This window comes from Pseudonaja textilis, chromosome 1 (genome assembly GCF_049901715.1).
Source record: "Pseudonaja textilis isolate UNSWEBS1 chromosome 1, rPseTex1.2, whole genome shotgun sequence".
Taxonomy (NCBI): Eukaryota; Metazoa; Chordata; class Lepidosauria; order Squamata; family Elapidae; genus Pseudonaja; species Pseudonaja textilis.
The window spans coordinates 57,888,419-57,904,825 of record NC_141990.1 but is presented as its reverse complement, the minus strand read 5'-3'; positions in this window follow the sequence as shown (position 1 = coordinate 57,904,825).

Below are 16,407 nucleotides of genomic sequence, written 5' to 3'. Positions count from 1 at the left end.
GACAAAAAAGCCTAAAGCATTTGTATAATCTGTTAAGAAAGTTAATTAAAAACAAAATATGAACAAATACCTTCAATTACTGACTGAAGTTAAAGATTCTAGCCCTTTTAGTACTGGCCAATGGATTATGGGTTGTTGTTTTTTTTGAGTGTGGCTGGCCTTATATTACAAACAGGCTATGGCAAAGATGAAGCAAAGAATTCTGGATTGGGAATCAGGTTGCATTTAACATAATTTTTATAAAGGAATATGAAAAAGCCATTATGAACTTGCTAAATATTTTGTGAAACGTGGTTCATATATACTACCACAGGGCTTTCATGCTAATGTGGTTTTATATGAAGTTCGTGGTGCTCTCTAAACTTGTACTGATGATGTTTTTAGTTCAGTAATGATCTATCTGCAAAAAAACAACCAAGCTCAGAGAGCCCTAGGTACTCCACAGGTCAACCTTGACTGACATATATTATCTTCTACTGGTTTCATATCTTACCATCAGCAGTTCTTGATGGCAAACGCATAAAGAGCCCTGAGGTACAGCGACAGCTGGCTTATATCCTGCTCTTTTCTGATTTGTACAGAACTTGCATACTTTTTAGTACCTCTTAAGCTATTTTCTAGGTGGCCAGATAAAGTTTATGTGCATCACCTATTGTCGGACAAGAACTGTAGAATTACACTTCGTACAGCCAAATTCACATAAAAATACTTCAGGATTCAAGTATTATTAAAGTGGAATAGGTCCAACTATTTATCTGGCTTTTAGGAGTCTCCTTGTAAGAGTTTGTTAGTGCTATATTTTAAAATGTTCCTCAGTTTTTATTGCTGTCAATTACAGCAATAAAAGCTATCTGATTTAATTTGAAAATAGTTGTTCTTGATAAATGTATTTTGAGTGTATTAAAGGGCTTACAAACCAGTCTCTTTATTATCTGTTTTACAATCCTCCCTAGTATTGATGTCACTCTAACTGGACTAATTCAGATCTTCCTGATAAAGCACATTCTTTCAACTCTTAAAGCAACACCCTTTTCTGAGACACACCTGCCTGTAACCCTGGAAGAAGAGGGTTTTTTTTAATGAATAACCAAATACTCACACAAATCTGTAATAATTCTTCCAAATCATTGGAGATTCTGGGCCTCGTGTTTGTACTACTTCTTAATCACTTGGTTTCCTATATGTATTAATTTTTATTTTCAGATCTTCATTAAGCTTTTTGAACAGCCTCATTGATTTTTTTCTGCTACCTTCCATGCTTTTTTAGCCACAACTCTTTTGTCATTGTGCCTGCAGTATATCTTCCTTAAGAAACGCCCATCCTACTATGAGCTTATCCTTCTATATGAAATCCTCAATTTATTAAAACCAGATTTTGTAAAACTCAAAATAGACTTTTGACTACCTTCAATTTCAATGGCCTAGAATTCTAGTATCAAATAATTTCAACCAACCATTGAACTTTGTATTCTGTTCGTTGTTGTTCTTGCCTAAATAGAGGCCACCAGGATAGGCTGTCATCTGAGCTAAGAATGTGGCATGAAAATAACAGTTTTTCTAGGTTACTTAAAATCTGTAAAAATTAGCATAAATCTGTGTGTGATACCTTCTAGAGACTGTTTCCCCCCAAATAGTGAAATAGTTCATTATTTGAAGCTTCAACTTCAAGAATTTTGTTGATTCACTGAGGCTGGTTGTGAAAACAAAGATACCACTCCATGTTCCTGATCAAGGTTATGTTTTGTGTAATTGAACAGGCATATTGAATATGTTTTAAACATGACACATTTGTTACTAAAAGATAAATACATAAATACATAAATACATAAAACAGAATGGGAATACTATGTCAAAATTCTGTATTTTTTATTATATACATTTCTTGGGGCACAGTCCTATCATTTTGTTTATGTTACTTGGTTTGTAGGTAAGGAACTATGCATACAAATCATCAGTATTAGAAACAACAATAAAACAGATTTGGAATCTTCCTTATTTGTTAAATCTCCTCTGCTATTCTCCTTATAAGTATTTCTCTAGAGATATACCTCAAAGCCTGGGAATCCACTGGGGTAAATGGCATGAATTCCTATGCAAAGCCCAGGGTCTTTCTGTGTTATTGCCAGAAAACTAACACAAACATATTCTGGACAGAAAGACTAATTAATTCAATTTAATTGGAGGCAGGGAGATTGTAATGATGTTCCTCAACATCTCCATCTCCAAGTTGCCCCTACTTTATTTAATTGCTATTGATATCCAATCAGGTAATCTATCCCCCTCTTCAATGATATCATCTCAAGAATGTGAGAAGTACTTTATTTTTTAAGTGTTCTCCAAAGTACAGTACTTGGCGTTGTGGTTACTGAGATTACACTAATCAAATTAATTGAGGTTGTCTGTGGATGGTAGAAACTTGGAGTTTGAAATATTTCCATATGGGCAGAAAACACAGGAAAAACAACCCAGACACAGCCAGCTTATATGACACTAATATTTAAAAGATTTAATATGTTAAAGGTATGCAAATCATATCTTTATTCTCAGGAAAAAATGAAAACAAAAAGAACAAAAAGATATGATTCATAGCTATTAACTTCAACTGGAGATTAGAACTTGCAACTCTTTGCTGCCCTCCAGTAGTCTTTTAAGATTTTTGCAATTCAACCTGAATTGCATACCAGTATGCGGTGAAGTCTCATTCAAGGAAAACTCCAGTATTTTGCAATATCTTGCCATCAATTGGCAGAGGTTTACTCTTACAGAAACAAGGGGATTGGCAGCTAAACAATGCAAAGAATTGGACATGTCTATTTTAATGAAAAGAAGAACTAGGGTTGACGTGATAGTAGTGTTCCAATATCTAATATCTAAGGGGTTGCTACAGGGGTGGGATACGACAGGGTTAACTACTGGTTTGGGATTTATGAGCTTCCCTGCATGCCGGGAGCCGCGCACCTGTAAATCATTATCAGCACACTGTGTGCCAAGAAGCAGCCCTCTTTTCCTGCTTTTTTAATTGCAGCTGTGCCTCGTTCGGCAGCTGAAGTTAAAAAATCAGGAAATAAAGATCAGGTAAGAGCCCGGGTGGGCGGGTGGACAAAAACATCAGCAGACATAGAACTGGTTCTATGTCTGCTGCTCTTCAGAGCTACCGGTTCTACAGAGGTGGACAGAACCAGTAGAAACCCAACCCTGGATTGCCACAAAGAAGAGTTTTATCCTATTCTCCAAAGCACCTGAAGGCAGGACAAGAAACAATGGATGGAAACTAATGAAGGAGGGAAGAAACCTAGAACTAAGGAGACATTTCCAGACAGTTAGAACAATTAATCAGTGGAAAAACTTGCCTAGAGAAGTTATGAATGCTCCAATAGTGGAGGTTTAAGAAGAGGTTGGACAACCATTTGTCTGAAATGGTATAGGGTTTCCTGCCTGAGCAGGGAGATGGAGGAAACTATAGACCAATCAGCCTAACATCAATGCCTGGGAAGATACTGGAAAAGATAATAAAAAAACAGATCTGCCAACATCTAGAAACAAGTAAAGTAATAACTAGCATGGGTTGTGCATGGGTTTGTTAAAAACAGATCATGCCAAACCAATGTTATTTCATTCTTCAACACAGTGACTAAATTAGTAGACAAGCCAAATACTGTGGACATAATGTAGATTTCAGCAAGGCATTCGACAAAGTAGACCACAACCTACTTCTTGGTAAGCTAGAAAAAAGTGGAATAGATAGCACCACCACTAGATGGATTCGCAACTGGCTGACAAACCATACTCAATGAGTTGTCCTTAATGGATCTTAGGGAAGTAAGCAGTGGGGTGCCACAATGTTCTGTCTTAGGCCCAGTACTCTTCAATATCTTCATTAATGACTTAGATGAGGGAATAGAAGGGGAACTTACCAGATTTGCAGATGATACTAAGCTGGCAGGAATAGCTAACATCCAAGAAGATAGGCTCAAGATCCAGATGGATCTTGACAGACTAGAACACTAAGCCATATCTAACAAAATGAAATTCAATGTAGAGAAAAGTAAAGTCCTACACTTAGGCAAGAAAAACCAAAAGTACACATACAGACTGGGTGGAACCAGGCTCAATAGCAGTAACCGTGAGAGGGACTTTGGAGTCTTAGTGGACAACCAGCTAAATATGAGCCAGCAGTGTGCAGCAGTGGCCCAGAAAGCTAATGCAATCCTAACTTGCATTAACATGAGGGATATAATCAAGATCAAGGAAAGTACTAATACCACTCTATAAAGCCTTAATAAGACCACACCTAGAGTACTGCATCCAGTTTTGGTCACCACATTATAAAAAAGATGTTAAGACTCTAGAAAAAGTACAGAGAAAAGCAACCAGGATGATTAGGGGATTGGAAACTGAGGCATATGAAGAATGGTTACAGGAACTAGGCTTGGCTAGTCTAGTGAAGAGAAGGACCAGGGGAGACATGATAGCAGTCTTCCAATATTTGAGGGGCTGCCACAGGGAGGAAGGGGTCAAGCTATTTTCTAAAGCACCTGTAGGCCAGACCAGGAATAATGGATGGAAACTGAACAAGGAGAGATTTAACCTGGAAATAAGGAGAAACTTTCTGACAGTGAGAACAATCAACCAATCGGAAGTTGTGGGAGCACCATCACTTAAGACTTTCAAGAAGAGATTGGACTTCCATTTGTCAGAAATGGTGTAGGGTCTCCTGCTTGGGTGGGGGGTTGGACTAGATGACCTACAAAGTCCCTTCCATCTCTGATTATCTGTTATCTGTTACCTCCAACTCTGTTATTTCTGTTATTCATATGGCTATGTGGCAGGAGGAATCAAGCATGAAGTTCTTTTGCGGTTCTACATACATTTGCAGCATATTTAGAGAGATTGCAGTGGGCATTTTGGAGAAGTTCTGTGGGTTTCACACAATCTTTTGGAGATTACATGATTTGTTCATCTGTCAAGTAAATGATTTGCTCAAAATTAAAAATGCCCTTTCTTCTTTCTAACCCATCACTGAAAACATATAATCAAAGAGCATGGCATCATTTTGAATAAAATATATTGTTTATTACATTTCCATAAAAGTGGAGGCAAATGAACATCACTTATTCTTTCTTGAGCACCTAAAATCATATTGAGATATTGTTCCATATTTGAAAAACATAGAAGAATATCACAATTTGTTATGATTAAGCAATAAGCACAAGGTTCCTTCCTTAAAGGCTAACAGATTTAATATACCATAAGAGTTCCTAGACTACAATCTGTTTCAAAAATCCATTGTTTGTTTGTTGCATGAATGTGTAAGTCACTCACCTCCAATGGACTTGCTAATCTTAAAATGTTCAAATATTCTTGATCATTTTTATTGCAACAGATGGAAATCAAAGCTAAATAGGTCCACAATTAAAAACGGAGAAGAGGGAAGAAAAACACAATTAAAACTCAATTAAATCTTGACGTTCAATTTTATCAAGATGTAGGGATACCTTTTGAGAAGTTTTTTAAAGTACGGAATTGACCAGGTTATTATAATATCTACGGGTGATTCTTCTCCACCGGTGGTGGGAAATAACCTTTGATCATAGAAGCATTCCCACACATCCTCCAGCATTTTGCCACAAGAACGATTAGTAATGTATTACTTATTCTATATATTCCCCTTGAACTAGACAGAAATTTCCCAATTCCACATCTCCTACTAGCCCAAAAATATTTCCTTTCCTATTTTCCTACCCCTGATATGTATTGATAAATATAATGTACTAATTGCACTGAGAGTCAAACTACATGCTTTGTTCATTATACCGTATGTTATTCTTCCTTCCTTCCCACCTTCTCTCCAGAGTAAGTCACTAGATGCCACTAGAGGATGACTAAGAATGATGACATTTAAAAAAAAATCTTGGCTTTACTATAATATATTGGGTGGGGTATGACTAACTGGCTACCCTTATTATCATTTCCTTTCCCTGCATTAATTAAAGGTCCCCTTGTCTTCACTCCTGACTCTTAGTAGGAAGGGTGTTTCCTGTACCACAACCCAAAGCTTTCTGTAGGGACTGATAGTACGTCTCACTGTGATGTTCATAGGAAAGAGTCCAGAGTAAGCAGTAACTTAGAACTCATTATTAACAGTTTTTAGCACTCTGTTTTCCTTTTTATCTCTTTCCACCCTTCTCCTAAGTCCTTTCTCTTCCTGTCCGCTGTAATGGTAGTACTGTCCCAAATTTACAATGAACTTTATCATTATTTGCTGCCAACTCTACCAAAGACCATCTTAAGCAGAAACTTAAGGTATGTCATGAAAAGAAGGTACAATGAATTATTGCTGTATTTCCAAAAAAGCAACATGGAAATGACTGGGGACTTTGAAGGGCATCCATTTCTCTTCCTATGAGGACTGTTTAAAAAAGGAAAGAAAAAGAACAAATACCAAAAGTCTGTATCAGATTCTGGATTTTACATCCGTACAATTATAGTAGGCAAAATGGTCTGTTTTGGGAATGCAAAGTATTAGGTATATTCCTTTGAAGTCCTGGATGACATTTGCTGCTTTATTTGGAAAAGCTCTCCTTCACTTGAGCTCTAGGTAACTAGCAATTACAAACCAGTTTCCTGATTGTACTCACACATTGAAAATAACCTGCAATGTTGTGGGAGTTTCTTTTTAAAGAACAGAAGCTCATCAAATCCGTTTTTAGAACCACCCCCAAAGGAGATTTCCAAAGATATCCCAAAGACATATGTAGACTCAGATACATACACAAATGCCCAATTATACTTGTAAAATACATTGGGTGGAACAGTCAAAACTTTCCTGCAAACTGGAGTCTCTATTGTCAGTGAGAGAGTTTTGCTGACATCCCCATCTGTATTCATGCATTTCAAACTGGAGATCCCATAAAATAGTGAGAGATGTTGGGCCAAAAAGATTTAACCTCTAATACTAACTCCTTCCCTCCTCCCTCCCTCCTTTTCTTAGCAGCAAAAAAAAAACCCAAACTTTTAGCTGGAAGTAAATAATTTTTATTAAAGTTATTATACTGTTGATGGCCAAGAATCCTCTGTGCTTTATCATAAAGCCAGAGATATTAAAATCGATTAAAAAACTTTGTTTTATTGGTTTTAGAGCCTTATCGAAAGAGGGGAAAGAGGTTAACCGCTCAGTATAGCAGAGATTAAAGAGAAAGCTGCATCCTCATAATCCTATGGCAACTGTAGGGAACTCTCCTTATAAGATCTCTGTGAATAATAGTGGGGATGGGGGTTATATAGGAAGAGATTTTTTTAAGAAGGTCAGATCCAAGTATTATGTGGGCTTAGAGGAGCATTTTGTATTCCCCTCAGGAACAAATAAGCCACCAATGCAATGCTTTTAGCACAGGCATTTGTGGAAAGGGAACTTCATGAGGACAGTGGTGATACCCAAGCAGGAAAAGCCCAAAGGGAACATCAGGCCAGCCATAAAACAAACTTGCATAGGAAAAGAGATTTGATAAAAGGTATTGAAAGAAGCCCCCTAGACAAAAGCCAAGTAATTAAGAAAGCTAGGGAAACAAGAAAAAGAAATCCCTTACAAACAAAAGGTCATGCCAAATCAGCAAAACAAATAGACAAAAAGATACGAAATAAATCCCATAGCAGACAGGAGATTGCCACCAAACAAATATAAGAAAACATTAGGATGAAACTGATAATCCAATCAAACCACCCCGCAGAGTTTACCCTCTGGCGGAAATGAAGACAACCCCCTGACAGGATTTAAAACATTAAGAAATACAAACACAAGCACTCACACACAAAAGGAGAAAAGGTATAAAAATCAGGAGTTTATTACACAAAGATGGCTAGCCCCAGGAACGCAGACTTCTTGCTATCTCTTGCCTTCCTGGAAAATAAACCCGCTTCCAAGCAGTTGTCTGTGTCCCAGCAGGAAAACTGAATCCTCAGAAGAAAGGCAATTGGCGACCATGAAGGTTTTCCAGCCAACCCTGCCACCGGACCGGGCCCGCAGACCCAAACCCAGCCGGCATGGACCTTCTTTGTCCAGGGAAAACATCCACGGACCCAGCCCGGAAGGCATAAGGGTAGTAAAGGGAGTCCTTGGGCTTTTCTGCTCAACAGCTGCTTGAAAGCAGGTGAGTACCACTTCAAATTTATAATCTTACTAGGGAGGGGAGTGGAAGCGTGAGTGTACCAGGTGTGTGATTGTGGGTTTTCTCTGCTGAAACAGTGGGACCTCACCTCCTCTGTGATTGCCAGCCGCACCCCAGCCAGCTGCTAGCTCCAACAAGCCGTGACCGGCTGGATTTGGGAACGCAAGGGGTAATCACAGAGTGTGAGTCCTTCTGAAGGACGAAGAAAACCGAGTGGGCTGAGAAAGGAACTGGTGTTGGGAAATAAATAGAAAGCAGAATAAATAGTCCCAGTGCATCCCGCAAGTAAAGCCCTGTGCATTTAGAAGGGGCCCGTACCGGCTGCTGGCAAACAAAATTGGAAATAGTTTGCCTTACAAAGCAGAGCAGGTCCTTCCAGATCCCCACCTTTAAGGGAGATCTGAAAACTGACGGCGGAGTGTAGGAAGGGGCCCGTACCGTGCTGCTAGGGGGCAGACGGTCCTCCAAGATCCCGTTTTTTAGGGGGGTCTTAAAACTGACGGCGGAGTTTCCCTATGAGAAAGGGGCCCGTACTCCGTGTGTAGGGAAACCGGAGTCCTTTCCAGACCTTTTTTGTCTGAAAACTGATGGCGGAAGCCCGGCTAAACCAAAGTAATCCCCACATCAGGTAGGGAATATGGGAAGTTGTAGCTCGAGGGCAATGGAAGAGACCCCCTTGGATAAATTACTTGAGGCTTGGGACGAAAGGCAAGTGCCTGTCTTAACTGGAATGAATAGAAAGGAAGTGAAAAGAATTTGCAAAAAGTGCGCTAGCAAAAAGTGGGCTTTATTGCGAGATGACATGGGTAGACAAATTTGGCCTGATAGTGGTACTTTAGATTATAAAACCCTGAAAGCACTTAGAACATGCATTAAGCCCAGCCAAATACCCTATTGGTACTGCTGGGCTGAAATTGTTAGGACCAAAGACCTGACTGAGAAAAATAAAAAAAAGAAAGAAAGAAAAGCCTGAAACCCATTTCAGTGAAGAGAATACTGAGGCACGGATTATGGCTCCCCCTTTAAGCAAGCCAGTACCAGGCAGAAATAGGGGACAACTAGAATATGTTTTTACCCACACTCCCTCCTCTGCCTCTGACCTAGTCATCTGGAAAAAGGATACCCCAGCTTTCAGGGCTGATCCTCAAACAGTTATTAAAACCCTGAAATCTATCATAGACAGCTATAATCCATCCTGGGGTGACATGACTCAGCTGTTACAAGTCTTCCTAATGAAAGACGAACTATTAAAACTGTTTGAAAAAAAAAAACAGTCCAAATAGCCAAACCACCAACTATCCCTGGTCAGGCAGCCCCAGCCCACATCGCAGGGCCAATACATCGCCCTGACTGGGATTATAATGATACCAATCAATGGGACAAATACACTAGAGCAAAAGATAACTTACTAGAAGCTCTAGAGGAAATAAGAAAAAAAAACTTTTAAACTAGTCTGAATTTCAAAAGAAACAACACAAAGGGAAAAGGAAAACCCTGATGCCTTTTGGGTCCGCCTGTCAGAAGCAGCTACTGCATATGCCCACCTAGACTTTAGCTGCCTGAAGGACCAAAGGATTTTAACTTCAGCCTTCATGGATCAATCCACCTTAGATATTAAAGAACATCTTCATCTCTAACTGGCCTAACCTTAGACATAGCAGAGTTGCGCAGGATTGCTAATTTTGTCTATGATCAAAGAGACAAATTGAAAGAGGAAGGGAAAGATAGAAAGAGATGAATAGAAAGACAGGAAGACTTTAAAATATTTACTGTAATGAAGTATGATGCCAGACAAACGGCAGGTAAAACCCCCTATAATTCAAAGAAATGCTAGCATTGCGATAAAGCAGGATGGTCGCAAGGCAAATGTCAGCATTGTTATAGGTGCAGACAGGAAGGTCATTTCAGCAAGCAATGTAGGCAACACCCCCCCCTGCAACCGGTATCACCCACCACCTAGGAACATGAGGTCAGCCAATAATCCAGCCCATTACACTGAGCAACAAAGTTTCAGTCATCAGGCACCACCCAGCGCTCCCTTTCCTCCAAAAAAATAATAACAATAGACATCAATGGGAGCAAAGGAGAGAACAAGATTTACCCCCTTCTTGACTAGAACATGACAATGAAAGCACTGAATTCATGGCTACCTTTAACAGGCTGGCTATCCCCCTAAAAAAATGGCCCAGAAGGGGAACCCATCGTAACCATTCTTATAGGAGGAAAGAAATACAATTGCTTAGTTGATACTAGAGCCACCTCCTCATTACTGAACCACCATATAAAGCTTCAGTGGCTGAAGGGGCTCGGGATAGCATAATGGGAGGGGGAGGAATAATCCCTGTAGAATTTACCCACAATGTACCAGTAGAACTAGGACCTTTCACAGTAGACCATGCATTTATTATTTCCCCCCAGTCCCCACTGTCTCTACTAGGAAGGGATCTCCTGTGTAAAATGGGAGTTACCATAACATGTGGAAAACAGGGGCTGCAATTGGAAATCCCAGGAAAAGGCACACACAAGACAATCATGCTGATAACCAGCAAGACAGGGCTTCATGAAGATTTAAAAAGCCTGCCACCCTCCTTATGAGGCTGGGATGCATCAGAAGTGGGGCTACTTAAAGGAGCCATGGAGAGAGCAAACAAAGAGGTGAAGACCCTACTGGGCAAACTCTGTCAGGAGACACACCTCTCCTGGCCACAAGTGCTCCCAATTGCCCTCTTTTATTTCAGAACCAGACCAAGACAATATATGGGTATTTCCCCCCTCCCCTTTGAGATCCTTTTTGGTCACCCCCCCCCATACCCTACTAGGATCCTCATTCTCAGCCTAGATCCTCATTCCCTTTGCTTAGATAGGGGGGATAGGGTTCTCTCTTCTTATCTTACAGCCCTGCAAAAGAGACTACAGACCCTCTGGACCCAGAGTGCACTGACACAGACCTTACCCCTGGAAGAAGCCCTGCATCCATATGAGCCAGGAGATTGGGTGTGGATCAAGTTATTCACCAGAACCTCCCCTCTACAACCCAGGTGGAAAGGACCCTACCAAGTTTTACTGACTACACACACCGCCATAAAGGTTTGCAGAATGAGACTTTTGGCTACAGTGGACACATGCAAAGCCAGCAGTCATAGACCATAGCCAAACTCCACCACAATCAATCCCACCCATCAAACTCAAGAAAGATCGGGACACAGATCAATGGACGCTTGCAGCATTCTTCAACACTGTTGAACCACACCACTGTGAGGAACCAAGTGCAAATGTTGCATTACACAAAACTGGACTCCCGGGTGCTGAGTTATAAACTATTGGTTTTTTTTAATTTTTTGTCTCACCTTCTCCATTTTTTCCTTTTTTTAAAACCTTTTTTCATTGTATTTTTTTTTAACAAAAAAGGACTTTAACCATACCTTACTCATAATTTTTTGATACTTGACCTTCTACATTTTTTTTACATTGCTATTTAAAAAAAAAAAAAGAGGAGGGGGGAGGAAGGGAAGAAAAGAAATCTAGCAATGGGGAAAATGAAATGCAATATATTCTATGTATTATTATCTGTAATAATTGTAACATTTGTAACACAAGAAACTGCGTTCCTGGAACCAAAGCTTATCCCAGAGAAAGGAAAACATATGGGAATGTTTAGCAAGAGAACTTTTGCTTAGCAGGAGGGAAATCATAATGTCACTGGGTGCAGCACACCTAGGGTCACAGAATGCACCAGTCTTAGCAACACAGAACTAAAATGCAACTATACAGAGACCATATCATTTTCATAGAGTTACCTGAAGCTCCCACCAGGATGGTTTTTCCTTTGTGGCTTAAAAGCCTACTCATACCTTCCTGCAAATGCCACAAATGGCCCCTGCACCTTGGGAAGGTTAACCATTCTTATGCCATCCTTACAGAGGCGACACAGGAGAGCCTTCCAAACCCTAGACTCAGACTGTGATTCCAAAGTCTCCCTTCCCACAAAAAAACAGAATACATCTCATTGGCAATATCCTTGGTAGGGGTACCTGGATTGGCAGTGCGAAATTCTAAAAATTTGAATAGACTAGCATGTACCCTGGCAAAAAAAAAAAGCTTGAATTCGACCTCCCATGCCCTGGATGCCCTTAACAGAGAACTGAGGGAGGTCAGAGAAGCCACCTTGGAGAATTGGGCAGCAATAGGCTTCCTTCTCTTGAAGCATAACTATGGCTGCGAAACATTCCAAGGGATGTGTTGCCTCAATCTGGACGAAACCTCAGAACTCGTAGGGAGGGACATCCACCACCTGAAAGAGCTATCTCAGAATATTGGTCAGGAGCAATCATTCCTGGACTTTTCATGGCTCTTCTCATGGATGCCAGATTTCCATTGGCTCAAAATCCTTATAACAACCAGTCACCATTTGTGTCTTTGGAGACCTCATGTGTTGTCTCTGTTGATGCATACCACCCTGCCTTAGCTGCCTAAAGGCCTGTATTCCCTCTCAGAAGAGAAAATTAAAGGGGAGACAGGCAGCTATGATAATGATCCAGATTGATCACAAATAACAAGTATACCCAGACATTCAATCAGAGACCACCCTTTAAAAAAAAAAAAAAATGAAGGATTGTGGAAAGGGAACTTCATGAGGACAGTGGTGATACCCAAGCAGGAAAAGCCCAAAGGGAACATCAGGCCAGCCATAAAACAAACTTGCATAGGAAAAGAGATTTGATAAAAGGTATTGAAAGAAGCCCCCTAGACAAAAGCCAAGTAATTAAGAAAGCTAGGGAAACAAGAAAAAGAAATCCCTTACAAACAAAAGGTCATGCCAAATCAGCAAAACAAATAGACAAAAAGATACGAAATAAATCCCATAGCAGACAGGAGATTGCCACCAAACAAATATAAGAAAACATTAGGATGAAACTGATAATCCAATCAAACCACCCCGCAGAGTTTACCCTCTGGCGGAAATGAAGACAACCCCCTGACAGGATTTAAAACATTAAGAAGTACAAACACAAGCACTCACACACAAAAGGAGAAAAGGTATAAAAATCAGGAGTTTATTACATAAAGATGGCTAGCCCCAGGAACGCAGACTTCTTGCTATCTCTTGCCTTCCTGGAAAATAAACCCGCTTCCAAGCAGTTGTCTGTGTCCCAGCAGGAAAACTGAATCCTCAGAAGAAAGGCATTTTCCAGCCTTTTAACACATTAAAATAGTTACTTTCAATTCTTCCAAAGACTAATCTGGCTATTGAGTTCTGAGCTAAGAAAAACTTTCAGAACTAGAGACAAACATTGCTCTGGTACAACTGCAGTAAACAATCTTGCACTACACTAGCACATTCACACACTAATTTTAACACTGATTCTTCATAAAGGAAAGCCAACTACAAAGTATCAGACCAAAGTCGTAAAAAGTTCTCCTGGCTATTTTAGTTTAGTTTTTTGTTTCCAAAAAATAAAGTAGGTAATATGTTTCTCCTGGCTATTTTTTGATGTGGGAAACTAGGGAGATCAAGATCTTCAAAGCACTTCTAAATTGCGTACCTGCTCTTTCTTGCAGAATATAATCACATTATATTGTTATATTTTTTCCTCATCCAATACCAGGCAGGTATTCATGAGAGACATAACCTTACTTGAAAATGTTACAGAAAATTAAAGTTAAAACTAACCCTAACAAGAACTATATTTCATCAGTTCTTTTACAAAATAATACAATATATAATATTCTTGAGGGACGTGGTGGCTCAGTGGCTAAGACACTGAGCTTGTCAATCAGAAAGGTCAGCAGTTTGAATCCCTAGCACCACGTATCGGAGTGAGCTCCTGTTACTTGCCAAAGCTTCTGCTAACCTAGCAGTTCAAAAGCATGTACAAAATGCAAGTAGAAAAACAGGGACCACTTTAGTGGGAAGGTAGCAGCGTTCCATGCCGGCCACATAACCACAGAGGTGTCTTCAGACAGCGCTGGCTCTTCGGCTTTGTAACTAGCACGTATGTGCAAGGTGAACCTTTACCTTATAATATTCTTGACTAGACACACTAGGAATTTGTCTCCGGTACATAAACTTTTTAGCCCCCTGCTCCAGTCCCCCTGATGATCTTACCAAGTGGCGCCACAGAGACTAGAGACAGATTAGTTCTTTGAAGATTCCTTATGAGTGTATATAAGAGCAACTATTATTAAGCAATGCCCTCTGCCGCTTACCAGACATGCAAGAAATGAATATTTGCAAAATGGAGCCTTCCGTTCCCAATTCATAGAATCCAGAAAGCTATCTTGGTAAATATTACTGAAAACTTCCTGAGGGTCAGGAAGGAAAAACATGGTTACCTAAATATCATCTATTAGGATCATCAAGGAAAGAAAAGATCTAATTTTTGTCTCCTTTAAATAAGATGGAATTTTATCTTCACTTTGAAAAAAACATTTATTATACTGACTAAGGTATCTCTAAAACCATCCAGGCAAAACTTACAATGTTGGGCAAGGATCCAGATGATAAATGACTTAAATCTGCTTCTTGGATGTCAGAGACTGAAATTGATATAGGCTAATTATGTGAGAGATGTTATCAGACAATTTGATAATTGACTCTACACCACAATAGTGGCATCCAGATTGGACTGAACATGAGAAAATGTTATTATAAGCCTCTGAAAACCACATAATTGAAGAGGATTCTGTAACGGAAGCAAGCAGGAATAAAAGCCAATGTCTTTCCAGTGAAATATATATTTCCAAGAATATTGTAGAGAATACAGAATACAAGAATACAGTTGCGAAAAACCAAGACTGAGTCAAAGGCACAAACAAGGTGATACATTATTTCCCATTGATCCTAAGATTGAGGTACGCATATTTGTTATGAATCAATTCTATCCCAGATATCTTGGTAAGGAAAATATTTTGTCTCGTAGTCATGTCATCATCTCACCTCTCCCAATATACACCTAATCAGAGTACCTGATTATACAAAGCTGGACATATTTTCCTGTGTTTGATCTTTGCTCTTCTTTATCCAATATTAAACTATGAAAGTGTTCTGCATCTATTAGTAGAAAAGCAGGAGAATCTCCTCAAATATCTTCAGTAAATGAAAATGGAACAATTAATTTTTTTATTAGAACTGCAAACAATAATTTAAATTATTGTGATGTAAGAATTCCATGAAAATGTGGTCATACCGAGCCTTTGCTTTAATATTCTCTGGAGGTGATGCCAGTCAGTCATTAGAAACATTGAAAATGTGTTATACTTTTCACTTGCCAAAGAAAAGCAAATTAATCAATTATCTTGGCATTTAAAAGCCCTGGAGCTATGCACTTCACTTTCTCTTTTCTAAACAAGTGAATAAATATCCACTGTCCATTTCTGAATATGTTTTACATAATATTTGAGTACTAAGCTATGGAAAGCTGGACATTTTATCTAAGAAATGAAAAAAAAGAGATTTAAATAAAAGTTTATGAAGAATTTTATTCATTCATGCTTTGTCTGAAGTTTTAAAAATGTTCCAAACAACAAAATTAGGAAGAAAAAAGAGTGAGACCATAAATTTGATAGCAGAATTGAATATGAGGATTCTCAACTCAGTTTTTTTAAAAAAGTGCAATTCAAACATATATAAACTCAAAAATTAATGAAGTAAGCAGCATTTTTGGAACATTTAGGGGGCTATTTTACAAGCATTGTTCATCACTCCCCTCAAGCACCAACACAATTAATAATTGCAGGGTAAGCATGTTTTATGATCAAATATCCTCATCTTGTGCAGCTATTAAAATATAGAAGCATTGCAAGGTCTGCTGTTTATGTCTCTGGAGCATATGAGGCATTCTTAATTGTATTTTCTCAGGCTAAGTATTGAATAACGTTACTGAAACTGTAGAAAATGGTCCAGACCATGGGTGTCAAACTCACGGTGTCACATTGCCCTCACATGATGTTTTGTGACTTTTTTTCCTTCGCAGAACTGAAGTGGGTATGGCTACACATGATGCATCTGGCCCGTGGACCACCAGTTTTACACCCCTTGTCTAGAAGTACCAGGACAGACACTCCAAAGCAAGATTTGTCCCATCAAAAAGGAAGATACACACACATACCAATGCATACATACTGGGGAGAGGCTGAGAAAACGCCCAGTGTCTTAAGAGACTGGTGTAAGTGAAAAAAAAAAAGGCAACCAATTTTTCTCCTGTTTGGGGCTGGATTTGTTATATTTTGGCTATGGAAATCA